Source organism: Entelurus aequoreus, linkage group LG04, assembly GCF_033978785.1.
Source record: "Entelurus aequoreus isolate RoL-2023_Sb linkage group LG04, RoL_Eaeq_v1.1, whole genome shotgun sequence".
In the NCBI taxonomy this organism is placed as follows: Eukaryota; Metazoa; Chordata; class Actinopteri; order Syngnathiformes; family Syngnathidae; genus Entelurus; species Entelurus aequoreus.
Window position 1 is genome coordinate 43917711 of NC_084734.1, and position 27380 is coordinate 43945090.

At 40.1% G+C, this 27380-nt stretch overlaps 1 protein-coding gene across 1 annotated transcript in view; it reads right to left on the reverse strand.

The window, feature by feature from the left end:
* LOC133648655 (kelch-like protein 29) overlaps positions 1-27380 on the reverse strand; it is a 575830-nt gene that overhangs the window by 541398 nt on the left and 7052 nt on the right. The window contains exon 2 of the mRNA XM_062044945.1: positions 7368-7440. The gene's annotated coding sequence lies outside the window, so the exon portion shown is untranslated. The remainder of the gene's footprint in view (positions 1-7367; positions 7441-27380) is intronic.

Consider the following 27380-nt stretch of genomic DNA (forward strand, 5'->3'; position numbering starts at 1 on the left):
ATTTCTGCATGTGTCTGCAGTGGGCTAGTATATATAGAGCCACCCACACCAGTTTCAAATTAGTTGCCTAATTAATGAATTGGAAAGAAAATGTTATGACAGTAGCGTATGTGTGTGGCCGTGAGGTGAGTGACGTCAGTGAGTGTGTGGGCGAGAGAAGAGAGGGAGCGGTAGCGTGAGTGCCGGCGGGGACTAGTTTGTTTTGTATTATTTTGTAGTTTATTGTCAAAATATACACTCCCATTGTCCACTTAAATATTTCCAAGATATTTCTTTATTCTTAGACAACGGATTCCCTTCCGTGATTGGTCATTTCTATGGACACAGAAATTACGTCACCTAAAATTCCGTTTACGGCACATAGTAATGTCGTAATTCAGCTCTGAGTGTGACACTTAAGATTCAGTCCTACACTTCGCTGAAAGTGTGAGTAAGACGCTTGATAACTAACTTTTAAGTGCAGCTTTCAGCGAAGAATTTATTTACTCTTAAGTCAACTCTTAGCAGACTTCTTAGGAGTAATTCTAAGAAGCTTGATAAGTACGGCCCCAGGTCAGCTAAATATGTGACACTGCGGTTTCTTTCCTTGATGTCAGCAGGTGAAGCTTCCATGCGCTTCATAATAATAATAATGTTAGCTGATTTCAATTAAGTGTTTTAACAGAAGAATGTGGGAAGAGAAGGTGACAGATGGCCTCAGGTTAAAGACAAAGTCAATCTTAAGTCTTTATTATTGTTATAGTAGCAGTGGGAACATTGGAACTAACGATGCCTCATACCCCCTCCCCTCCCTTAACGGCGACACCGATCCAGCACACGTTAGCTTAACGACACGTTGGGTTCTTTAATCAAGGTGAAATTAAACACTTTTTAAGTACTCAAAATATCACTTTTAAATGTTTTCAGCGCTTCTATATGAAAATATTGAGCCTTACCCAAAATAATATGTTTATGTGACCCTTTGCTCCCAGGATCACACTCCAAGGTTTCTCATTGCCATCCCATTGGGTTGAGTTTTTTCTTGCCCTGATGTGGGATCTGAGCCGAGGATGTCGTTGTGGCTTGTGCAGCCCTTTGAGACACTCGTGATTTAGGGCTAGCTATATAAGTAAACATTGATTGATTGATTGATTGATTGATTGATTGAAAGTATGTTTTCTTATGATTTATTTTTTATTTTATTCCTTAGTCATGTTTTTCTTTAATTCATTTGGTAATTTTATTTTATATACTTTTTATTAAAAAAAGAATTTCATCTTGATTTGTAATTTTTTATTCCTTCGTCATGTTTTATTTATGCATTTGGCAGTTATATTTTTCTCTATAGTTTTTCTTTTTTTAAAATACTTTCATCCATGAACATGTTACATTACAAACATTAAAATTCTCATTCAAAATATTTTTTCTTATGAATTAATTGTTTTTGTTATGCCTTCAACACCATCTTCCCTGGACTGCTACGAGACAAGCTCCACCAGCTCAGCGTGCCCGACTCACTCTGCAGTTGAATCAATGACTTCCTGACGGACAGAAGACAGCACGTGCGGCTGGGGAAGATTGTCTCGGACAGTCGAACCACGAACACTGGTATTCTTCAGGGCTGTGTACTTTCCCCCTGGCTCTTCTCCCTGTACACAAACTGCTGCACCTCCGGTCACCAGTCGGTAAAGCTGCTCAAGTTTGCGGACGACACTACTCTCATCGGGCTCATCTCAGATGGCGACGAGTCCGCCTACAGGAGAAAGGTGGATCGGCTGGCGTCCTGGTGCAGCCTCAACAACCTGGAGCTGAACGCCCAGAAAACAGTGGAGATGATCTTGGACTTCAGGAAAGTCAAAGCCCCATCATCCCCCCTCACCCTGATTGACTCTCCCACCCCCGTCTCCATTGTGGACTCCATCCGTTTCTTGGGCACCACCGTCACCCAGGACCTCAAGCGGGAGCCGACCATCAGCTCCCTCATCAAGAAGGTCTATTGCTAATGATGGATTCTGATGCGTCATCTATGTTGCTGCTTCTTGATCTTAGCGCCGCTTTCGATACCGTCGATCATAATATTTTATTAGAGCGTATCAAAACACGTATTGGTATGTCAGACTTAGCCTTGTCTTGGTTTAACTCTTATCTTACTGACAGGATGCAGTGCGTCTCCCATAACAATGTGACCTCGGACTATGTCAAGGTAACGTGCGGAGTTCCCCAGGGTTCGGTTCTTGGCCCTGCACTCTTTAGTATTTACATGCTGCCGCTGGGTGACATCATACGCAAGTACGGTGTTAGCTTTCACTGTTATGCTGATGACACTCAACTCTACATGCCCCTAAAGCTGACCAACACGTCGGACTGTAGTCAGCTGGAGGCGTGTCTTAATGAAATTAAACAATGGATGTCCGCTAACTTTTTGCAACTCAACGCTAAGAAAACGGAAATGCTGATTATCGGTCCTGCTAGACACCAACATCTATTTAATAATACCAAACAACCAAACAATTAAACAAGGCGACTCGGTAAAGAATCTGGGTATTATCTTCGACCCAACTCTCTCGTTTGAGTCACACATTAAGAGTGTTACTAAAACGGCCTTCTTTCATCTCCGTAATATCGCTAAAATTCGTTTCATCTTGTCCACTAGCGACGCTGAGATCATTATTCATGCGTTCATTACGTCTCGATTACTGTAACGTATTATTTTCGGGTCTCCCTATGTCTAGCATTAAAAGATTACAGTTGGTACAAAATACGGCTGCAAGGCTTTTGACAAAAACAAGAAAGTTTGTTCATATTACGCCTATACTGGCTCACTTGCACTGGCTTCCTGTGCACTTAAGATGCGACTTTAAGGTTTTACTACTTACGTATAAAATACTACACGGTTTAGCTCCAGCCTATCTCGCCGATTGTATTGTACCATATGTCCCGACAAGAAATCTGCGTTCAAAGAACTCCGGCTTATTAGTGATTCCCAGAGCCAAAAAAAAGTCTGCGGGCTATAGAGCGTTTTCTATTCGGGCTCCAGTACTCTGGAATGCCCTCCCGGTAACAGTTAGAGATGCTACCTCAGTAGAAGCATTTAAGTCCCATCTTAAAACTAATTTGTATAATCTAGCCTTTAAATAGACCCCCCTTTTTTAGACCAGTTGATCTGCCGTTTCTTTTCTTCTCTCCTCTTCTCCCCTGTCCCTTGCGAGGGGGAGTTGCATAGGTCCGGTGGCCATGGATGAAGTGCTGGCTGTCCAGAGTTGGGACCCCGGGTGGACCACTAGCCTGTGCATCGGTTGGGGACATCTCTGCGCTGCTGACCCGTCTCCGCTCGGGATGGTTTCCTGTTGGCCCCGCTGTGGACTGGACTCCCGCTGATGTGTTGGATCCACTGTGGACTGGACTTTCACAATGTTATGTCAGACCCACTCGACATCCATTGCTTTCGGTCTCCCCTAGAGGGGGGCGTTACCCACATATGCGGTCCTCTCCAAGGTTTCTCATAGTCATTCACCAACGTCCCACTGGGGTGAGTTTTTCCTTGCCCGTATGTGGGCTCTGTACCAAGGATGTCGTTGTGGCTTGTACAGCCCTTTGAGACACTTGTGATTTAGGGCTATATAAATAAACATTGATTGATTGATTGATTGATTGATTGATTGATTGATTGATTGATTGATTGATAGCAGAGGATGTACTTCCTGCGGCAGCTGAAAAAACTGAAGGTGCCGACCGAGATGCTGGTGCAGTTCTACTCAGCAATCATCGAGTCCATCCTCACCTCCTCCATCACCGTGTGGTTCCCCGGCGCCACAGTCCAGGACAAGCATCGACTGCAGCGCATGGTACGTGCTGCTGAGAAGGTGTTTGGCTGCAAACGTCCACCCCTCCAGGACCTGTTCTCCTCCAGGACCAGGAGGCATGTGGGTCGGATCACAGCTGACTCTTCTCACCCTGGACACAAACTATTCTCCCCTCTCCCCTCAGGCAGGAGACTACGGTCCATCCAGACCCACACCTCCTGAACATTTTTTTCCGCTCGGCCATCAGACACATGAATAACAAGATCTGATAGCTCAGTTACAGCTCATGTTATTCTATTCTGTGTTATATGTGTTTTATGTTGCACGATTGCGCCAAGTAAAATTCCTAGTTTGTGAACCTGTTCTCAAACAATGACATTAAACTCTTCTGATTCTGATTCTTTGTCATGTTTTATTCATTTAATGGTAATTGTATTTTTTCATGATTCTAATTAATTTTCGATAATCTAATTATCGTATGATTCTTATCTTATGATTTCCTTTTTTCTTTACTTAGTCCTATAATCTAACTATTTGATCAATTTGATCATTTTTTTTCTGTGGGATTTCACAAATTAATTAGAACATATTTTTATTCATCCTTGAAACTGTCCATCTATTACTTGATTTTATTTTTTTTATCTAACACATTTGATCTATTTAGCATTTATTTATTTCGATATTTATTTCTAAAATGCTTTTATCCTTAAACATGTTTATTTAAAATGTCTCATGACTTTTCCTTTTTTTATATCCTTTTACCTAATCATCAAGATCATTTTATTTATATTGAATATTCTAATTGATTTATTTAATTTGAGTGATTTTTTATTTGACTTAAGGGGAAAAAAATTCCTAGCACAATAAAAGCTAAAAAGCCCAACATGGATTTCAAAATAAATTAGACATATTGTATGCGTTGTCTATAAGTTGTCTAAACAGCATTATTGTTTATATTATTTTGAAGGCGCTGGTGTTTGGCTCTGATAAAAAAATAAAGTTTTCATTAAGTAACTTATTTTGGTAGGAAAAGGTTACTTGACAAATGGTCATTTCTGCTCACTGGCTATAGATGTAGTAGGTGTAATAATAGTAGTAGTGGTGGTGATATAGTATTAGTGTGTATTTATTGGTTGTTGGCAGCAAGCGGTGAGGCGTTTGTGTAATTTACTGCACTTCTCTCCAGGATGGATGAAGGCAGAGTTTCCCAGAGTCCCCCTGTAGTCTTTCAAGGCCCTTTCCTCCACCCCAGGTCGCCTCTGCACCGCAATCTCTGCGTGCGACTGGGAGCACGAGAGAGAAAGGGAGTCGTTCTCCTGGCCGACGCAGAGGCTCCTCATCCATCATTACGCCGTGAGGCTTTGAGGATGATGCGGCCCGACAGCTCCTGCTCACCATCGAGGCGGGCGAGTAAACGGCACACTGGCGCTCCCCCAACCCCCAAACATTGGTGATGATGACAGTTACTTCCACGGCGGTGTCGTAAAATAAACTTATTGATGCTGTCAACGCAAACCTCTCCGAGCTTTATGGGTAAAAAAAAAAAAAAGACAGCGTCATAGGATTAAGTATTGCTTTTTCTTTGGCTTTATCCCCCTCAAAATAACATATTTGATTAAAAAGAGAGAAGAAGAAATTAAATATTATTACACTATTTTATTGTTTTTACCCTAAAGATGGAAAAAAAACAATTTTGGACGTGTAGAGCGGTGTTTTTCAACCACTGTGCCGCGGCACATTAGTGTGCTGTGAGATACAGTCTGGTGTGCCGTGGGAGATTATGGAATTTCACCTATTTGGGTTAAAAATATTTTTTGCAAACCAGTAATTATAATCCGCAAATGTGCTGTTGTTGAGTGTCGGTGCTGTTTAGAGCTTGGCAGAGTAACTGTCACGGCACGGATTCGTACCCGCATTCCTCCTGCAACTGTTTGTCAGAGTTCCTCCTCTGGCTGCTCGTCTGGACACGCCCTCGACCCGGGTGGGCGTGTCCAGGCGAGCAGCCAGAGGAGGAACTCTGACAAACAGTTGCAGGAGGAATGCGGGTACGAGTCCGCTCCATGACAGTAACCATGTTGAGACGACGATGGTTTGTCGTGATCACAATATGCAGACGACAGCGGGAGGCAGCTTGCAGGTAAAAAGGTATCTAATGCTCAAACCAAAAATAACCAAAAGGTGAGTGCCCCTAAGAAAAGGCATTGAAGCTTAGGGATGGCTATGCAAAACGAAACTAAAACTGAACTGGCGACAAAGTAAACAAAAACAGAATGCTGGACGACAGCAAAGACTTACAGAGTATGGTGCAGCAGACGGCGCCCACAAAGTACATCTGTACATGGCATGACAATCAACAATGTCCACACAAAAAAAGATAGCAACAACTGAAATATTCTTGATTGCTAAAACAAAGCAGGTGCGGCGAATATCGCTCAAAGGAAGACATGAAACTGCAACAGGAAAATACCAAAAAACAGGAAAAGCCACCAAAATAGGAGGGCAAGACAAGAACTAAAACACTATGCACGGGAGCACAACCAAAAAACTCAAAATAAGTCACGGCGTGATGTGACAGGTCGTGACAGTACACCTACTTTGAGACAAAAGCTATAATGATGCATAGTTGGTTATGGTTTAAAGTCATATCCAACAATTGTGACAACGACTTTTTATTGTCTACTGAGTTTCATTTCTTAATGATTTCTGCTGGTGGTGTGCCTCCTGATTTCTTCAATGAAAAAAATGCGCCTTGGCTCAAAAAAGGTTGAAAAACACTGGTGTAGAGCACTAAAACAGAAACATGCACTGATGCAACCTTTGATTCCACCAATGTGGACAAGGCAGCATTCACAATAAATAGTATGCTTGCAGTAACAGCAACCAATGATAGAAAAAATATAGAATAAGATAACTAATTGCTAGACTGACTGCTAGAGTGCCGACTACAAACATGTACTCACAAAGTGAGACTTACTGGGCCCTTTTAGAACAGAAATCATTCAATATCAATTGTGTATTTGCTACGGCAAAGCAAAGTCTGAAAGTGGTAAATGTGACTGTTAAAGCGCCGACTAGAAAACGCACTTGCCACGCGACCTAAAAACTATGAAAATCATTTTTTTCTGCACTCGTGGAGGTGGTGTGAATCAGAAGAATTCAGAAGATGATTGGACAGCATTCAAAACAAATAGTGTAGTGGCAGTGAAAGCGAACAGTCTGAGGATGTTAAAGTTTGTGACTGCTGGAGTGCCGATTAGAAACAGGCACTTTTCATGTGACTATAAAGTTCAGTTAGTGTGGCCATCTTGGATTAATTGCTATTTATTCAGTGTAGTTCTTGCATATGTTTGCACATACGCAGTCTGACCCACAATAAGAGGACAGACTACAACTTTGGATTGCAACTGGGTAAAAATGTTGGACTGTCGCAAAGTTCTTTGAGTAAACATTTACCATACACAGAGATGTCCTATTATCTTCACAATTATTTATCCTGAATTTTAAAAAAAATGTTTATCAAAATGAATTCAAACCGTGTAACATTGTAAACATTAGCTGGTTAGCTAGCTTGTTGTGTCTGGTTACCTTTGTTCTCTGGACCACAATGAGGATGCTCATCACAGACAAATTGGAGATGTTGCGTAATGTCGTCACACACCTGCGGAAACACAAAGGTTGACAATAAAAACAATGAAATTCCCATGTATGACGTAAATGAGACAAAACATGCGGCCCAATCTGCATCCAGAGATGCGTTATCGGGATCTTTTGATGGTCCGGAGACGAGATAAACGACTTTGCCGGGACCAGCGGGACACTGCGGAAGATACCAATAAAACCTGGCAACCATCCTGATGGAGCGTTAGAGCTGAAAAAGGTCAACACGGAAAAAGCTCTCAGGGAAGGTACAAGTAAAATGAGTAAAACATATCATGCTCCATGCGAAGAGCAGAAGGGGAGGCCACGTGGGCAAGCACTAATATGTCTGTTTTGTGGAACGACATCAGCCTGTAAAAATGTTCAGATCTACAGCAGCACAGTGCCGCAGCAACTGGCATCATTCAGGTCGGGATCATTTAAGTTTAGTTAAAGTACCAATGATTGTCACACACACTTGGTGTGGAGATATTTGTCCTCTGCATTTGACCTATCCCCTTGTTCATCCCCTGGGAGGTGAGGGGAGCATTGAGCAGCAGCGGTGCCGCACCCGGGAATCATTTTTGGTGATTTAACCCCCAATTCCAACTCTTGATGCTGAGTAATGGGTGCCATTTTTATAGTCTTTGGAATGACTCGGCCGGGGTTTGAACTCACAACCTACCGATCTCAGGGTGGACACTCTAACTACTAGGCCACTGAGTAGGCTGTTTCCTCCAAGCCATCCACTGCTATAGCATCAACATACAAGTCAACGTACACAAATGACATGACTAAATGACGAAACGAGTGAAGACGACAACTAATAGCTTATTTGCTATTACTTTTACCAACATATTTGTACATGTTGTATTTGCTGATGTTGCTCTGTTGTTGTTGTTGTTGTTGTTGTGTTAGCTGTTGTTGTTTTTGTCTCTCTGTCTAATCCCCCTCTTGTCCCCACAATTCCCCCCTTTGTCTTCCTTTTTTTCTCTTTCTATCCCCTCCTGCTCCGGCCCGGCTGCACCAAATGATAATATAAATACATTTAATAAAGTCAAATACAAATAAGGCAACAAGAGAAGTATCCTACACTTCTCTTTTGTAAAGTAAATCTGAACAGCCGATATGGGCATCTACATCAACTATATGATTTGCCTGAGAAGCTGGACAGGACATAAAAAAAAAATAAAAAAAAGAAGACGACAACTAATTAAGTAGTTGACGACCCTTTAAAAACTGATGTACAATGGATTTTGGCCCCCTAAATGACTGGTTTAAAATTGTCTATAATATGGTCTATAATAGTGCAGGACCAGCTGGTTCTATTAAAGTGTACAAAGAGTTAATTTTTTTCTTTTTTTACTACTTCGCAGTCAAGCTAGCTTAGCAGTTAGCATAGATTTTCCTCGCTACCTGCTGTGTTTTTGCTCAGTTCCATCTTTTAGAACACTTGCTATTATTATATCTAACATACTAAAATAATTGATATGTGGGCATTTGTCCATCTATTCAAAATCGTCCACATCCCAATTGTGAATCGATAGTTTTCTCACACCTAATGCCAACATCCATCCATCTATTTTCTACCGCTTGTTCCTCTCGGGAGCTGCATTCGGACAGAAGGCGGGCTAAACTCTGGACAAGTTGCCACCTCATTGCAGGGCCAACACAAATAGACAGAAGTATATTAATTGTAAGGGTTATCAAACATTTTACACTGCATACCATCTCCAAAATATTTCACTTTGCAAGTCCCCCTGATTTTGTTACATCCGCTAATGAATTAGCTTCAACCTTGCAGCTTGTACACGCAGGTAATTACCACGTGGCATATAAATATGATGTGAGTTAGCTAAGGAATAATTAATATGTTTTCATTTAAGTTCAGCACAGCTTTGGTTATTAAATGTGTATTCGTACAATTACTTCACGGCTCCCATATAAGTTTATCTTTTATAAAAAAGTGTTCCTTAATACTCCTGAATAACACTAAAATGCACTCTGCATGCCACCTCAGATAAATTTGCCGCCACCTGTTAGCACTCGTTCACGAACACATTGTAACCTGGCCTGCCAGAGCATAAGAAGATAGAGCAGGAGGGATCAACTTGGCAATTTTGTTGATATTTCAGCAAATCAGAGCTCTGTAGATATTCTTAAAAAGAAAAGAAAAAAGGCAGGTAGTGAATAGACTTCGAGACTCTAAAATGAAAGAACGTATCGCTGATCTCTATGCGAAACCTGATGCTGCTGTGAGCCCCTCCCCCATAGGCATAAAAAAGAAGCATCAGAATAACATTTAATAAATCCTTTGTTAACAAATGTGCATTTGTACTTCTACAGCCTGTATGCATTTATTTTTTTGTTTGCAAGTACCACTCGATGGAGCCTGTGTACCACCAGTAGAACTTGTACTACCAGTTTGAGAATTAATCTTAAAGCGCTTGGATGAAAAAAATAATTTGTCTAAATTAAATGTTAGGGTGTACCCCGCCTACCGCCAGAATGCAGCTGAGATAGGCTCCAGCACCCCCCGCGACACCATAAAAGGGACAAGCAGTAGAAAATGGATGGATGTAAGTTGGCGGGAGAAAAACGTGTAAAAGCGATGTAATATGCATGTTAGGACAATAGGTGGCAGTGTCACCCTGTAAAGAAACAGAAGTTTGATCACAGGTTTTACCAAAAAAAAAAAAAAAGTATTTAGAAAACCTGCTGGTATTAGTAAGCAATTGTAGTAGGTTTGTTGTTAGTATTTACTTGCGAACAATAATGAAATAACAAAAAAATAACAAAAAAAACCATTGTTAAAGAAGTTTTCAGTTCAAAAGGGCAACAACAGCACAAAGTAAACCGTGACGGCGTGAAGGTGATGCTTTTAGAGTGTCAGAGTGCACCGAGACCTTCTCTTAGGTCTCAATAGCGCCACAGACTTTGAGAGTCTTCTTCGGATCAGAAACAAATTCCACATTCAGCCATGGAGAATAAAGAAAGCTCCATTCACAGCAGACACGTCTTACTCATGCTGACAATCCACACTTTTTTTTTTTTTACGCCTACGCTGGAATAAAACGGTGAAATTGACTCAATTCTCTCTCAGAACTCTCCTCATGTAATTCAGAGAAAAATATTCAACTTTTTTTTCAAGGAAATGCAAATAAAAAAGCAAAACATGAGGGTGGAATTTTTAAAGTTGCTAATGTTCTTCAGGCTGCAGCAAACGTCAGAATGTTCTCCTCCTGGATATCCTGGTGACAGTTCCCAAGGAAAAACTTCTCAAAGTCTTAAAAGTCAAACTGAATACTTGACGTGAAGACTTAATAGTGTATGGAGGAGGAGAAGGATGAAGTCATATTCCTTGACTACATTGTGATGATGGAGCACAAAAAAAAAGCCCAGAAGTGTCTCCTGGAAAAACAGTCCAGAGGGAATTGATTCAAAAAGAAGTTGGCTTGTAAGAAATGAAAATGGATAAAAAGCAATCTGAAAAATGCTTTTTTTAGGTAAAAATATTATTGAATTATTATACAGGGTCTGCACAAGTTTTCCAAGCACTGTTCACATCAGTTTGCAAGATTTTTCTCCACATTTCTACATGGAAATTATTATCATACATGTACAAAATTGTTGCGGTCTAATAAAAAGCATCAGGCTTAAAAAAATTGAGGGTATACCACATTGCGGATTTTGGAAGGATTTTGTTTAGCATATTGTACAACATTTTTGCCCTAAATTAAGCATTTTTTAAACAATAAGTGTTACATTTTCAAGCACAAAACGTGACTGCTGTTGTTGTGTGTTGTTACCGCGCTGGGAGGACGTTAATGAAACTGCCTAACAATAAACCCACATAAGAAACCAAGAACTCGCCCTCGATCATTCTACAGTTATGACATCATTGGGCAGGCAAGCTGTTTATATTGTGGGAAAGCGGACGTGAGAACAGGCTGTCCCCACTCAGGTCCGCATTGAGCTGGAGGGGGCGTGGCCTCCAGCTCCGGCTGAATACCGGGAGTTTGTCGGGAGAAAATTTCTGCCGGGAGGTTATCGGGAGAGGCGCTGAATACCAGGAGTCTCCCGGTAAAAACGGGAGGGTTGGCAAGTATGGAGACAAGAACACATTTTTAGGATTTTAAAGATGATAAAAACACCTGTGAGATGTGGCTAATGGGAGTCCCCATTGTAGCCTACAAAGGTCTCTAAAACAACTTCAAAACCCACCATCAGCGCTGCAAGTCTATGTATAATGTAGTAACAGACACGTTCATAACAATATGCAATATGTTCAATATTTACCGTATTTTGATCATTGAACCGATTTCTTCAGCACATTTATTTCCTTAGCAGCACACTTCTGACTTCCAACAACCAACGTGTGTTCCTACTTCCGAAAACAAACGCAGGTGAGTTCCAACAATGGCAGACTTGGTAACAGACAACAACATGACTATTTATGGACAAATGAGGATTCACAACCTTATCTTTTTTAACCTGAATGAACAGAGGATGAACTGCTGCTTTTAAGAAGCGAGCACGAAAGAAGATGTTGGAGCAGACCAAAGCCAAGAGAGTGAGGTTGGCGTGACTTTGACGCTGTAAATGTGGAACTTGGAACCAAGCTATGCCGACATAAATAAAGTGCTTACCCAAAATAAACCGGAAAAAACGCCCTTGACCAATCGCACAACTGTCCATCGAGTGAGTCAATTTAATATTGATCATGATACATGCAGCGCATCATGCTTGTTATCACAACAACATATGCTGTCGAGCTATCTGTGTACAAACAAACCATGAAATGTGGGCTAAAACTTAACAGATACTGTGATATGATTGTTCATGTTTTTCAGTCAGTATAGATTGGTTTCCCTACGCATGGGGTTATGCATTACAAACTGGGTGCTGACGTAGAAGCTAATTTATCTCTTGGCATACCTCGCTTTTGCGGCTAATACCGAAGCATGCCGATGTGTTAGTACTCTGGAAAAAGAAATCCTCAGTGTTTGCTCTTACAATAACAAAAATATACAGCTTGGTTATTATCAAATCAAATCTAATCAACTTTATTTATAAAGCACATTTAAAATTTACCACAGGGGTAGCCAAAGTGCTGTACAATGGGCAGGTTAAAAATAATACGAGAACCGAGCAAACACAACACAACACAAACAGAACACGATAAAAAATAAATAAATAAAATATAAAAACATAAAAACAGGTTCACAGCAGATGTATTATGGGGCGCCATTGCAGGATGGATATCACTCAGTGTTAAAAGCCATGGAATAAAAGTATGTTTTTAAGAGAGATTTAAAAACAGGAAGAGAGGAGGCTTGTCTAACACTCAGAGGTAGGTCGTTCCAGAGCTTGGGAGCAGCAGCAGCGAAAGCTCTGTCACCTCTAAGCTTCAGCCTTGTGCCCGGGACCGTCAGTAGCAGCTGATCGGCTGATCTTAGGGATCGGGTGGGGCAGTAAGGCTGAAGGAGGTCGGAGAGATATGTTGGCGCGAGGTTGTTTAGACATTTAAAAACAAATAAAAGGAGTTTAAAATTGATTCTGTAACGCACAGGGAGCCAGTGAAGGGACGCTAATATAGGGGTGATGTGCTCACGTCTGCGGGTCTGTGTTAGCAGACGAGCAGCAGAGTTCTGCACGAGCTGCAGGCGGGCGAGGGAGGCCTGGCTAATGCCTACATACAGGGCATTGCAGTAGTCTAAACGACGTGAGATAAAGGCGTGGATTAATTTCTCGAGATCATGTCCTGATAGAAGTGGTTTCACTTTCGCTATTTGGCGTAGTTGATAAAAGCTTTTTTGTACGACGCTGCTGATTTGTTTTTCGAATTTAAAATCTGAGTCGAACTTTACCCCCAGGTTTGTGACACAGTCGCTGAGATACGGGGTCAGAGTGCCGAGGTCAACGTTGGGGGAGGGGGAGCGACTTGGACCGAACAACATAACTTCTGTTTTGTCTTCATTTAGGCTCAGGAAGTTAGCTGAAAGCCAGGCTTTGATGTCGTGCAGGCAGTCAATAAGATGTTGAACCGTGTTATTTTGTGCCATGGTAAAATAAATCTGGCAATCATCGGCATAAAAATTAAATGCAATATCGTACTTCCTAAAAATAGAACCAAGGGGGAGAAGGTAAAGCGCAAATAAGATTGGGGCAAGGATTGAGCCCTGGGGAACCCCATGTGGTAAAGGAGCTGTGGAAGACATAAAACTGTCTGTTTTTACACAAAAACTCCTGTCGGTTAAGTACGACCGGAACCAGTTGAGGGCGGCGCCCTTAATGCCCACACAGTTCTCAAGACGAGTGATTAAGGTGGTTACGGAACGTAAATGAAGTATTGGTGATAGATTTTTAATGCATTTTTAAAGTGATTTAGAGGCCGAATGTATTGCTCACATTAGCTGCATTGCTAGCCACCGAGAACAAGCCAATTTTTAATTGTTGGACTGCAAAAAGAAACAAATGTTTGTCTTTCGTAAGGATTGTGAACGATAGGCAAAATTCCAAAAAAGTGCTGTTCCCCTATCTTTAAGTAAAGCGCGTTCACTTAAAACGAATAATAACTCTTAGTGTGTGTGACTTTGAGGGACTTTTGAGGGAGAAATATTGTTAATACAAACTGATTATGAGATCCTAGGGCTAGGCAACATGGCAAAAAAAAAAAAAAAATTATATCAACCAATCTCGATTAATATCAAACATTTTTTTTATTAACCTGCTAGTTTTAAAGCATCTGTACTAAAAAACAACAACAACAAAAACTAGGGTTTACAAACCCCGTTTCCATATGAGTTGGGAAATTGTGTTAGATGTAAATATAAACGGAATACAATAATTTGCAAATCATTTTCAACCCATATTCAGTTGAATATGCTACAAAGACAAAATATGTGATGTTCAATCTGATAAACATTTTTTTTGTTGCAAATAATCATTAACTTTAGATTTGATGCCAGCAACACGTGACAAAGAAGTTGGGAAAGGAGGCAATGAATACTGATAAAGTTGAGGAATGCTCATCAAACACTTATTTGGAACATCCCACAGGTGTGCAGGCTAATTGGGAACAGGTGGGTACCATGATTGGGTATAAAAACAGCTTCCCAAAAAATGCTCAGTCTTTCACAAGAAAGGATGGGGCGAGGTACACCCCTTTGTCCACAACTGCGTGAGCAAATAGTCAAACAGTTTAAGAACAACGTTTCTCAAAGTGCAATTGCAAGAAATTTAGGGATTTCAACATCTACGGTCCATAATATCATCAAAAGGTTCAGAGAATCTGGAGAAATCACTCCACGTAAGCGGCATGGCCGGAAACCAACATTGAATGACCGTGACCTTCGATCCCTCAGACGGCACTGTATCAAAAACCGACATCAATCTCGAAAGGATATCACCATATGGGCTCAGGAACACTTTAGAAAACCACTGTCACTAAATACAGTTCATCGCTACATCTGTAAGTGCAAGTTAAAGCTCTACTATGCAAAGCGAAAGCCATTTATCAACAACATCCAGAAACGCCGCCAGCTTCTCTGGGCCTGAGATCATCTAAGATGGACTCATGCAAAGTGGAAAAGTGTTCTGTGGTCTGACGAGTCCACATTTCAAATTTTTTTTGGAAATATTCGACATCGTGTCATCCGGACCAAAGGGGAAGCAAACCATCCAGACTGTTATCGATGCAAAGTTCAAAAGCCAGCATCTGTGATGGTATGGGGGTGCATTAGTGCCCAAGGCATGGGTAACTTACACATCTGTGAAGGCACCATTAATGCTGAAAGGTACATACAGGTTTTGGAACAACATATGCTGCCATCTAAGCGCCGTCTTTTTCATGGACGCCCCTGCTTATTTCAGCAAGACAATGCCAAGCCACATTCAGCACGTGTTACAACAGCATGGCTTTGTAAAAAAAGAGTGCGGGTACTTTCCTGGCCCGCCTGCAGTCCAGACCTGTCTCCCATTGAAAATGTGTGGCACATTATGAAGCGTAAAATACGACAGCGGAGACCCCGGACTGTTGAACGACTGAAGCTCTACATAAAACAAGAATGGGAAAGAATTCCACTTTCAAAGCTTCAACAATTAGTTTCCTCAGTTCCCAATCGTTTATTGAGTGTTGTTAAAAGAAAAGTGATGTAACACAGTGGTGAACATGCCCTTTCCCAACTACTTTGGCACGTGTTGCAGCCATGAAATTCTAAGTTCATTATTATTTGCAAAAAAAAGATAAAATGTATGAGTTTGAACATCAAATATCTTGTCTTTGTAGTGCATTCAATTGAATATGGGTTGAAAAGGATTTGCAAATCATTGTATTCCGTTTATATTTACATCTAACACAATTTCCCAACTCATATGGAAACGGGGTTTGTAGTTCAACATTTTGTCAACCTATTGGGTAAATAAAAAAATAAATTAAAGCCAAGCCGCATGTGGCTCTTCTGCCTCCTTGTTGTGGCTCCCTCAGATTTTTTTAACCCCGTAGTGAGAAAAGTTTGCATTTTTTAAAAAGAGCCCAAATGGGACAAGCGGTAGAAAATTAATGGATGGATGGGTTCCATAATTTGTGGGTGTCTGTGAAGCCGTGAATCCCCTCAGGCTGAGTCCTGAGGCGCAAGGAAGGCAAGTAAAAGAGACCGGAAGCCTGTGTGTTCAGTTCAGCTTCTCGAGTGTGCAATCCTTTGGGTAGGCTAACCAAGAATACTTGCCAAAAAAGAAAGAAAAAAAAAGTTTAATTTCACATTGACAGTATGATTTTTCTGCTAAATTAAAAATGAAAAAAAATTAAACTTTTAAAAGTTTATAAGCTGTGTAACTACGTTTTGCGGCTCTATACTTTTTTTCTTTAGTGGGGAGGCGGCAAAACGTCTCTTTTGAGAGTAAAGGTTGCAGACCCCTCATCTAGAGACTTAAATGTTGAAAGTAAAAAAAAAAACTGTTTTAAGTGGGGCCCTTTTAGAGAGTTTTAGTGGATTTTTTTTTCTTAAACGGTCATTGCTCAAAATCTAATGTTGATATAAAATCAATGGTGTTATAAATTATTAACTTATTTAAGGCTCCAATTACTTAATTTAAATTATTCCACTTTGACATTTTTTGGGGGGAAAATATTGCACGTTTTATGCATTTGAAAAAAATAAAACTTAAAACTTTTTTTTTTACTTTCTATCAACAGATCGACCTGAACTTGATCTAGATAATTAAGCATTGAATAATAAAAAAATAAAATAATATATGACCTCTTTTTAATATTTTAATGACTGAGACCCTGAAAGTTAAAACAATATATACATTGTATATCGCATGCTTGAATTTTTCAGTGTGCGGCCCTCAGTGGAAAATGTTTGGACACCTCTCCTTTAGAGCCTCAAACTACAAAGAAAACAACACATCTTAATAAAACGGTGAGACTGAGCCAACTGAAATGTTATTTGGTGAAAAATAAGAAGAAGCCCGCAGGACAAAAGCACATGCACCATGAAATTAGAGTGTTTTCCCATTTCAATTCGCACAAAGAAGTGTCATTAACGACCTCATTGACTTCTCCCAATAGATATAGACTTTGTCTCTTGTGCTAATCAGGCGTATGCTTTTTTTTTTTTAACAAAACCCCACAAAGAAAGTTTCTTTTAAGAAAGTCCATAATGAAAGACATCGCATCAACACACACCCAGCAGCCATAAATTATCCAAGTAATGTTCCATCAATCTTGGCGGACACTTGGCTGTAACATAAACATCGGCGTTTAATCAGCAGAGGCCAATTAGTGGGCTTCAAGATGGAGACGGGGCTTCATGATGTCATCACGTCCCCCCCTATGTGACGAGGTGATGACTGCTCCTTTTTCGGTCACCCGAAATCCCGTAAAATGACAGCAATATCCCGAAAACGCCACCTTTCATCCGCCGTAACAATGGCTTTTATGGTGCTTGGCTGTGTGTGTCTTTGGACGACTAAAACAAGCCAAATGCGGCTCATAAAAACATCCGAGCGGATGTTTCCTTCTCGCCGTTTCGCTCGGCGGCCAACGCCTGACTAATGAATGAAAAAGACCTGACAAGGGATTAAGTAACAGGAGGAAGTCAGAGTACGGCCTTTCTTTCTGCTTTTTTCATAAGAAGAAAAGGACGGATATTATTATGGTCAGGATTAATCATGACTGGGGTTACGCTCACAAAGTCGACATAGGCACAATTATCGACCTCTAAATTGTTGAAGTTAGTAAAAGGAGAGGGTAAATCAGGTGTTGGAATTGCGACTAAGATTAAGATGATAATGCAAAGTTTTAACATCAATAATATTAAGATATCCTTGTGAGAACCAGCGCCCTCTGCAATGGATGTTTGTTTTGCTCCAATTCTTTTGTCAGTTGAACATCTCTAAAGGAATTGCTCTCTTATACGTTTTCACAAATGTCTACTATAGAGGACGCTGGCGCTCAAGATGCTAGAGCAATTCCGCGATCATTTTAAACAAAGCAGTCGCTGATACTTGATAATAGTTACTTAACCGAAGAAGGCAACCGTTGCACTTTATGTTTCGTACACAAAATGTGATTAAAAACAGATTCACAGAACAAAATGCAATATACAATGATATGCTCCTTTAAACCTGCAGGGTTCTCTGCAGTGGATATTTGAATTCAATGTACAAAAAAAGAGAGTAGATTTTACTGTAAAAAAAAAAATGGCAGCTTAGTCACAAGAATTCTATAGTAAAAAATAATGACGGTACCACAAATGTCCACTACAGAGGACACTAGTTCTCAGAGGGATATATCAATTTTTTGACAATGACCATACGTTTCATTCAGAATTCTATGTTCCATGAATGCCGGTTTAATAGCTATTCCCAGAACCCCAAAAAGTTTAAGGGCTCTATAGCGTTTTCTATTTAGGCTACAGTACTCTGGAATGCCCTACCGGCAACAGTTAGCAATGCTACCTCGGTAGAAGCAATAAAGTCCCACCTTAAAACTCATTTATATACTTTAGCTTTTAAATACACTCTTGTTTTAGACTAGTTTACTTTCTCTCTCCTGCCCCCCTTTCCTGCATGGAGAGATTACCAGGTGGCCACGGATAATCTCTGGAGAGGTACCAGTTTGGAGCAGGCGCTTGCTGTTCCAAGTCATGACCCGGGGTAGACCACTTTTCTTTGCATCAGTCGGTCACGTCTCTGCATTGCCGAATTGCCGACATGCAAGAAGATCCCCTTACGACCCTCTTCTAACCTTCCAATGGACTGGACTCTTACATTATCTTCAATAATTCAATAAATGTACGTACTTCTCACTGTGCTCTCTAAAAGAGCTGTAAAGTAGCTGCAGTACATCCAAAATGCTGCTGCTCGAGTCTTGACTAGAACCAGGAAATATGACCAGAATAGTCAGGTGCTTACTTAGGTCACTGCACTGGCTTCCTGTAGCTTAGAGAATAAACGTTAAAGCGGCTCTGCTGGTATACACGTATTTTCATGGTCTTGTGCCAAATTACATCTCTGACATGTTAGAACCATATGAACCATCCCGGGTTCTGAGAACCCCAGGGAGTGGTCTCCTGCTGGTGCCCAGAGTCAAGACCAAACATTGTGAGGCTCCATTTTCAAATATCGGGAATAGTATTTCTAAAAGATGTGAGACAGGCTTCAACGTTGACAATTTTATTTAACTGTGCATACGACAACTGAAATTATTTTATCTACACTGATTTTAATTTTAATTATCGTTTTTATGATGATTTTAGTTTTAGTTTTGCCTTAATGTAATTTTCTGTACCGCACTTTGAATTTCTCTATGAACAAACTTGCCTTGCCTTGCCACTTGGACTAGGAGGGTGGTCCCCACATCTGCGGCTCCTTCCAAAGCTCTTTTTTTCCAGCTCGGGTTTTTGAGTTTTTCCTTGTCCGGATGTGGCTTCAACTCGGTGGATGTCGTTGTGATTAGCGCAGCCCTTCGAGGCACTTGTGACTGAGGGCTATATAAATACATTTTGATTGATTGATTGACTGATTGATTCATACCACAAACCCCATTTCCATATGATTTGGGAAATTGTGTTAGATGTAAATATAAACGGAATACAATGATTTGCAAATCTTTTTCAACCCATATTCAATTGAATGCACCTCAAAGACAAGATATTTGATGTTCAAACTCCTAAACTTTATTTTTTTTTTGCAAATAATAATTAACTTAGAATTTTATGGCTGCAACACGTGCCAAAGTAGTTGGGAAAGGGCATGTTCACCACTGTGTTACATGGCCTTTCCTTTCAACAACACACAGTAAATGTTTGGGAACTGAGGAGACACATTTTTTAAGCTTCTCAGGTGGAATTCTTTCCCATTCTTGCTTGATGTACAGCTTAAGTTGTTCAACAGTCCGGGGGTCTCCGTTGTGGTATTTTAGGCTTCATAATGAGCCACACATTTTCAATGGGAGACAGATCTGGACTACAGGCAGGCCAGTCTAGTACCCGCACTCTTTTACTATGAAGCCACGTTGATGTAACACGTGGCTTGGCATTGTCTTGCTGAAATAAGCAGGTGCGTCCATGGTAACGTTACTTGGATGGCAACATATGTTGCTCCAAAACCTGTATGTACCTTTCAGCATTAATGGCGCTTTCACAGATGTGTAAGTTACCCATGTCTTGGGCACTAATACACCCCCATACCATCACAGATGCTGGCTTTTCAACTTTGCGCCTATAACAATCCGGATAGTTATTTTCCTCTTTGGTCCGGAGGACACGACGTCCACAGTTTCCAAAAACAATTTGAAATGTGGACTCGTCAGACCACAGAACACTTTTCCACTTTGTATCAGTCCATCTTAGATGAGCTCAGGCCCAGCGAAGCCGACGGCGTTTCTGGGTGTTGTTGATCAACGTTTTTTTCGCCTTGCATAGGAGAGTGTTAACTTGCACTTACAGATGTAGCGACCAACTATAGTTACTGACAGTGGGTTTCTGAAGTGTTCCTGAGCCCATGTGGTGATATCCTTTACACGCGGATGTCGCTTGTTGATGCAGTACAGCCTGAGGGATCGAAGGTCACAGGCTTAGCTGCTTACGTGCAGGATTTCTCCAGATTCTCTGAACCCTTTGATGATATTACGGACCGTAGATGGTGAAATCCCTAAACTGGTTGAGAAAGGTTTTTCTTAAACTGTTCAACAATTTGCTCACACATTTGTTGACAAAGTGATGACCCTCGCCCCATCCTTGTTTGTGAATGACTGAGCATTTCATGGAATCTACTTTTATACCCAATCATGGCACCCACCTGTTCCCAATTTGCCTGTTCACCTGTGGGATGTTCCAAATAAGTGTTTGATGAGCATTCCTCAACTTTATCAGTATTTATTGCCACCTTTCCCAACTTCTTTGTCACGTGTTGCTGGCATGAAATTCTAAAGTTAATGATTATTTGCACACAAAAAAAAAATGTTTATCAGATTGAACATCACATATTTTGTCTTTGTAGCATATTCAACTGAATATGGGTTGAAAATGATTTGCAAATCATTGTATTCTGTTTATATTTACATCTAACACAATTTCCCAACTCATATGGAAACGGGGTTTGTATAACAACTTTGTATTTTGACGACAATACCAATAAACAGTTAGGCTGTTCTATGACAAATCACAAGGGAAGCTTAAGTTTTATCGGAACAGAACAAAACCTGTCCGAACAAAAGTTTACAGAAAAAAGTTTTTTTTGCAACCCTCAAAACGATTGGTACAAATTTTGCCATCTGTAGCAGTTTTATCGTAATTGGACAGCATCTTTTTTCTAAATCTGTCCAAACAAAAGTTTCCACAAAGAGTATTTTTTTTGTGTACCCTCAAATAATATGTATATTGCCATAAAATAGTGCTTTTCAATTACTTTCTGTTAAGCCCCCCTAGGAAGAAAAAAACATTTCTATCCCACTCTCCGCCACGACCATAAATAGTATAATTTGTCTACAAAATTGTTAGAAGTACACCTCTGTATCACATTGTATCCTTTTTAACATTAAATATAACACAAAGAAAAAGGAAATTGTAATCAACTTAAAACAACTTAAAACTTTTTTAGACTGTAAGAGAAAAGATTTAAAGTACATCAATTTGCCTGAAATAAAAAAATATATATATGCTTATTTAACCTATAAACATTTTTTGACCAACTTGTACCATTTGATACTTAAAAAAATGTTTTATAAAATAAATAAATAAATAATGATACATTCAAATTGATCAGCAATATTAACTCAGGAGCATAATATATAAAGCACTTTAACCTACAAAACAAAAATAAATATAACAATTTGTGTTCATCAAAATGAAGAAGTCAGGAATGATGGCTACAATGAGCATGTTTCACAGAGCACAATTTTTCAAAGCGGGTTCTAAATTATGATACTGATCATGCATCCCCGCCCCATAGGAGTTTAAAAAAACGGGAGACAATTAAAAACATCTTTAGCGAAGGTAAACGAAAACACACGTGAGTACTGTACTAACAGTATTTTTGGCGAGTGACGCACATTTGTTATGAGAAGTTGAGCGGACCAATCAGCATCTTTCCTTGAGACAGAGGCGTGGCTTTGGCATGTTCCGATGTAAACGATGACTTGGATGTTGCCATAGCAGCAGTTTTAGCTTAACTGGACTGCATGTTTTTTGTTAAAGTCATCCCAACACCTTCCGACTTTAAGGCGTCTTGAGCCGACCCATGACACCTGACCCCTGACCCCTGAAAAGGAGAAGACTGCAGATTTACCCTAAACACAACCTGAGATTTATGGAGTATTTTAATAAAAGAAACATACTTAAATACAATTTAAAAATTCCATATCCAAGTTTTCTTTGAGGAGTGCATGAAAAAAAGTGGAGATAGAGGCTTTTCATAGCGCAGCAATTTTATTCTGTGATGTAAAAGACAATTATTTTTGTCCTGTATGTTTATTACAGCAGGTCAAACAGTCATGGAACTAAACAACAAGCAGCCTGTTTTGATTTGTCATTAGCATCCAGCCGCTCTTGAAGTAATCACTAACAACAATTAATGACCTGGTGCTTTGTGCTGCAGGTATTTAAATCAGCCGCCAGCATTAATTAATCAACACGCCGTCGGCTCGGCTGGGACGCCGCCAATATTTCACTGAGCTAGCTAAAACGTGCGCACACAGGTTGTAAATAAGACGCTATTAAGAATGCACACGCACGCCTTCTCGAGCAAATATGATTCATGTATCCTCTTAAGTCGAGAGACGCCGCTCTCCGCCCTGCTCCGCTGGTAGGATGCAAATCAGACGTGTAGCTTACGACTATTTACACTCGCCGAGGACGAGTGAATGATTGAAAGAGACGACAACCTGGAGATAAAATACACAACGTTAATATTTCCTTAAAATGAGTTTGCCATATGGCATTGATCAAGTTTAACTGTCTTGAGTTTATCTATTTATGCTAACAAGTAGCAGTGTACCGATATTGGCTGATACAATATCAACTAGGGGTGTAACGGTACACAAACATTCTGGTTCGGTACGTACCTCGGTTTAGAGGTCAATGTTCGGTTCATTTTCGGTAAAGTAAGAAAACGACAAAATATACATTTTTGGGTTATTTATTTACCAAATTTGCAAAATCTTCCACCAAAAATATTTTTCTTAGTGGAATATTTTATGTGAAGTAATCGGAACCTTGGATAGGTCAATAATTCATAATAACATTAAATAAATAAATAAATAATATATTTATTTATTTATAATAACATTGATTTTGATTCAATATTATGTTTTGAGCAATGACAGTTTGAAAGAAAAAAAAACAGCTTTGTTTTATTAGTCAACATTGCAACTTTTTCTAAATTACATTTAACCTTTAAGCTTTTTTATTTCACTTTTGTTATGTTTTTGTTTATTTCAATAGTATTTTTAGAATGTGCCGTGGGCCTTTAAAACATTAGCTGTGGGCCGCAAATGGCCTCCGGTGCACACTTTTGACACCCCTGCTATAGATAATAAAAAATTAAATCTGATAAATCTATGGATAAAAAGCAGAGCCTGGCAACGCATGCGCGTTTGTCATAACTTTCTCGCTTTCTCTGTCTCCGCCCCTCCCTCACGAATGCTGCTGCGCGCACAATTTGTTTTGTTCTTAACCCCTTCTTAACCCTGAACTTACATTGAAAATACACGCAACCCTAACTCAAAATGCCGGACATTTGAGGCATGACGTTAGCGGCATGCTAGCAGCTAACGGGCTACGATAGACTGACCATATGTCCTCTTTTCACCGGACATGTCCTCTTTTGCGGAGCTGTCAGGGCGGAGTTTCTTAAATACCTCAAATGTCTGGCATTTTAAATTGTTGTGCCTCGGTGTGCACTGTTTACACAACGTGCGTTACGCTACTTAATATGTCCGTGTGGAAACTCGTTCGGTACACCTCCGAACCGAACCGGAACCCCGTACCGAAACGGTTCAATACAAATACACGTACCGTTACACCCCTATTATCAGCACAAACCTAGTATTATTTTGTAGTGTGGAAATGTTAGCAAAGGTTTGATAAAGTAAAATTACTCCGAGAACATTGGTAGTTATGAAAAACACTAATCTTATGACAGACATATGCTGTCATATGCACTGTTTTAGACTGCAGTATTGTTCAATTAGGGACATTGATTACATATGTCTACCTTATGTGCTATTGTGTGCTAAGCTATTGTGTAGCTGCTAGCTCCTCGTAGCTTATAGCAACCATTTTTACTTTTTGTAAATGACTTCAAGGCCAACCTTGTATGCATATTGGATGACATTTTAATATTAACCAGCTTTGCACAAGTAAACGCGCTGCAGGATTGCTAGTATCGGACATTAGCTTATTTTTTTGCTGATATTGGACCGACATCAATATCGGATTGGAACAGCCCTACTGACGAGCATGCAAGATCGACACGTTTTACACGCTAACAGATGGCAACAACTACCACTAAGGGGAGCTAAAGGACACTACAGTAACAATATGTCCACTGAGGTCTGGTATGGTCTCAGTTTCTGTGCGACTTAAAAGGCCCTCCCCGCAAAAGACATAAATTGTTGTGACACCAAGTCTGTACAAGTCCGACAAGCATTTAAATGTTTAAATGATGAATGATCGACAGTTGGAATAACATCGTATTAGATGAGGCGGCGCTGCAGGGGGGCGGACATGTTTTTTCCAGCCCTCCTTCCTCCATGCCGCGCCATCCTGATGGGCTAACAGGCTTAAGTCGCCCCCCTGGGGATACTCTCATTTCGACACCGCCCCCCCGCCCTTAACATACACAATCCTAAATCTAGTGTTCTGTAACAAATCATGTGACCATGAGATGCTGAATATTTGAATAGTTCTCACAAATAATTCACAGAGATATGCCTAGAACATTAAGGAGTGGAACCCAAAAGCTAGTGGTAAGCAGGCCAACTGACCAAATGCAAAATAGTCAAATTTTTATTACAGAAAGTTTATTACAGTGTTTCTCATACAATTATTTATTTGTGGCTCTACCTGTTTGTGCTCGCTCATTAACACATTATAATGGGACTGTGTGTGAATGTAGCTGGTCGTTACAACTCTGTACAGTAGATGTCATCATAACTCCGCTTCTTAACACACCAGGGATCACGTAACAAGCTTGCATACGCACATAAACCTGTTGTTTGCTCACGGCAAAGTTGAGATGTATTAAGACTGACGTTGACATGGAAATGTGAGCTGCCTCACGGCCACTTCATAGCTGATGTACGCACATTTCCACAGGCTGCTGCCATTCAGGCTCAGCAACATTAGATTTCAACTATGTAAAAAAGATTGAGGCAAAAACTCAAAATTCACTTTTTCACCAATGCCTTTGATGCTTCATATTCATATAAATATTTGTGGGGACATATTAATGTATCTATGCGATCATTTCGCCACTTATTGCTTTCAAAACGTGATCATGTGACTCCTTGGCAGACCACCCGCTGCTGTCACGTATACGGCTGCTCCCGCAAGATGCTCTCCTGTATCTTATTAATAAATTGAGTAATCAAACAAGAGTCAATGTTTTTCATATCTTTTGTGATCTGCTGGCATGTTTACATGTAAAAGATTTAAAACAAATCCATACAACCATTTTCTACCGCAATTGTCTCTTTTTTTTTGGGAGGGGTGGGAGGGGTTCCACATGAAACTGTCATCTGAACAACCGTATAAACATATTTTGTTATAAGTTACAGAAATCATTTTACATTTGGGGTAATCAGTCACCTACAACTTATAAAGTTTACGTATCATTGTAGTGACTATTTTTTCAAGCGGGGTGTAACACTAATTTTCCCATGTCAGTTTTGCCCACACACATCTACCTTCTTCTTCACCTTTCTTCCTGACACGACCGTTTATTTTGTTTATATCTACCTGCCTTCAGTTCTCTAAGACACAGCAATGACACTTCCTACTGAATCGTGATTGGTCAGACCGTGGCGAGCTGAAGCACATAGGCAAATCACATTGAAAGTAGCTATTAATAAGGGGGCGTGGTTTGGGTGTGCCAAGCCATGCACAAGTCTGCGGACAATAACAAGTAAAACAGAAATGTTCTTGGATTTCTGGATTTGATCGTACGTCCATTTTTATTTAGAAAGCCTCACAACTCTTTAGATCAGTGGTCCCCAACCACCGGGCCGCAGCCCGGTACCGGTCCGTGGATCGATTGGCATCGGGAGGCACAAGAAATTTAAAAAAAAATGTTTTTATTTTTTTATTAAATCAACATAAAAAACACAAGATACACTTACAATTAGTGCACCAACCCAAAAAACCTCCTTCCCCCATTTATACTCATTCACTTACATATTTCTGGTTCCTACATTATATATCAATATAGATCAATACAGTCTGCAGGGATACAGTCTGTAAGCACACGATTCTATTTTTTTATGACAAAAAAAAACCTTGACCGGTCCACAGTTACAAAAAGGTTGGGGACCACTGCTTTAGATGAGGACTCTGGTCTGCCAGAGAATAAGAAGACGTAGCAGGAAAATATCAGTCAAATTCAGATTTTTTGTTTAGTTACATTGGACAATCACTCTTAAAGAGCAGAAGGTGCCACTGTGCAAAACAAAACAAAAAAATACTGCAAGGGACTGATTACATTTGTTGTATTTTTTCCTTTCATGTTTTTTTTACTCACTTTTTGTCTCTCCTTCAGTCAATTATGCAAATTAGACATCATAGAACCACCTTTTCCTGCTACAAATAGACTGCAGTTATGTAAGAAAGAAGAGGGATACCTCCACCAAGGCGGAAACATCTTAATTTGGTTCAGAACTATTTGATTAATAACTAAATTATGCGCAAAAAAGGCCCATTATTACACACAAGAAAGTGAGTATCCTCCTCCAAATTAACAAATTTCCATCAAAACGTCTTTCTTTCATAGCAATATTAGCAAGCTGCACACGTCAGCTGCTTCCACCTGACGCACTAATAAGCACTGGCCACCATCAGACAACGCTTGCTGATCAATGGCGTCGGCTAAAACGATCACTTTGTGGCAATTAAGCTAAGTGCAGGCCGACCATGATGCTACCTCGTTGGCGTCACTCACTCGCTAATAAGTCAAAGCTTTTGCCACGTTAGCACCATGATTTGAGGGGGAGAAAAACAATGCTACCCTTTGAAGCGCTTTATTTTGTTTTTGTCAAGTATTGTGTTAATCAGTTAGAACGTATCAGATGTCTTAAGTGAAATAATGCATCACGCCTTCATTTACTTTACAGCAAATAATCAATGAATAAAACACAAATTTATTTTTTACCCAGCAAACAAAAATAAAATACACTTTATTGCCAAAAGTATTTGGCCACCTGCCTAGACTCACATGAACTTGAAGTGCCATCCCATTCCT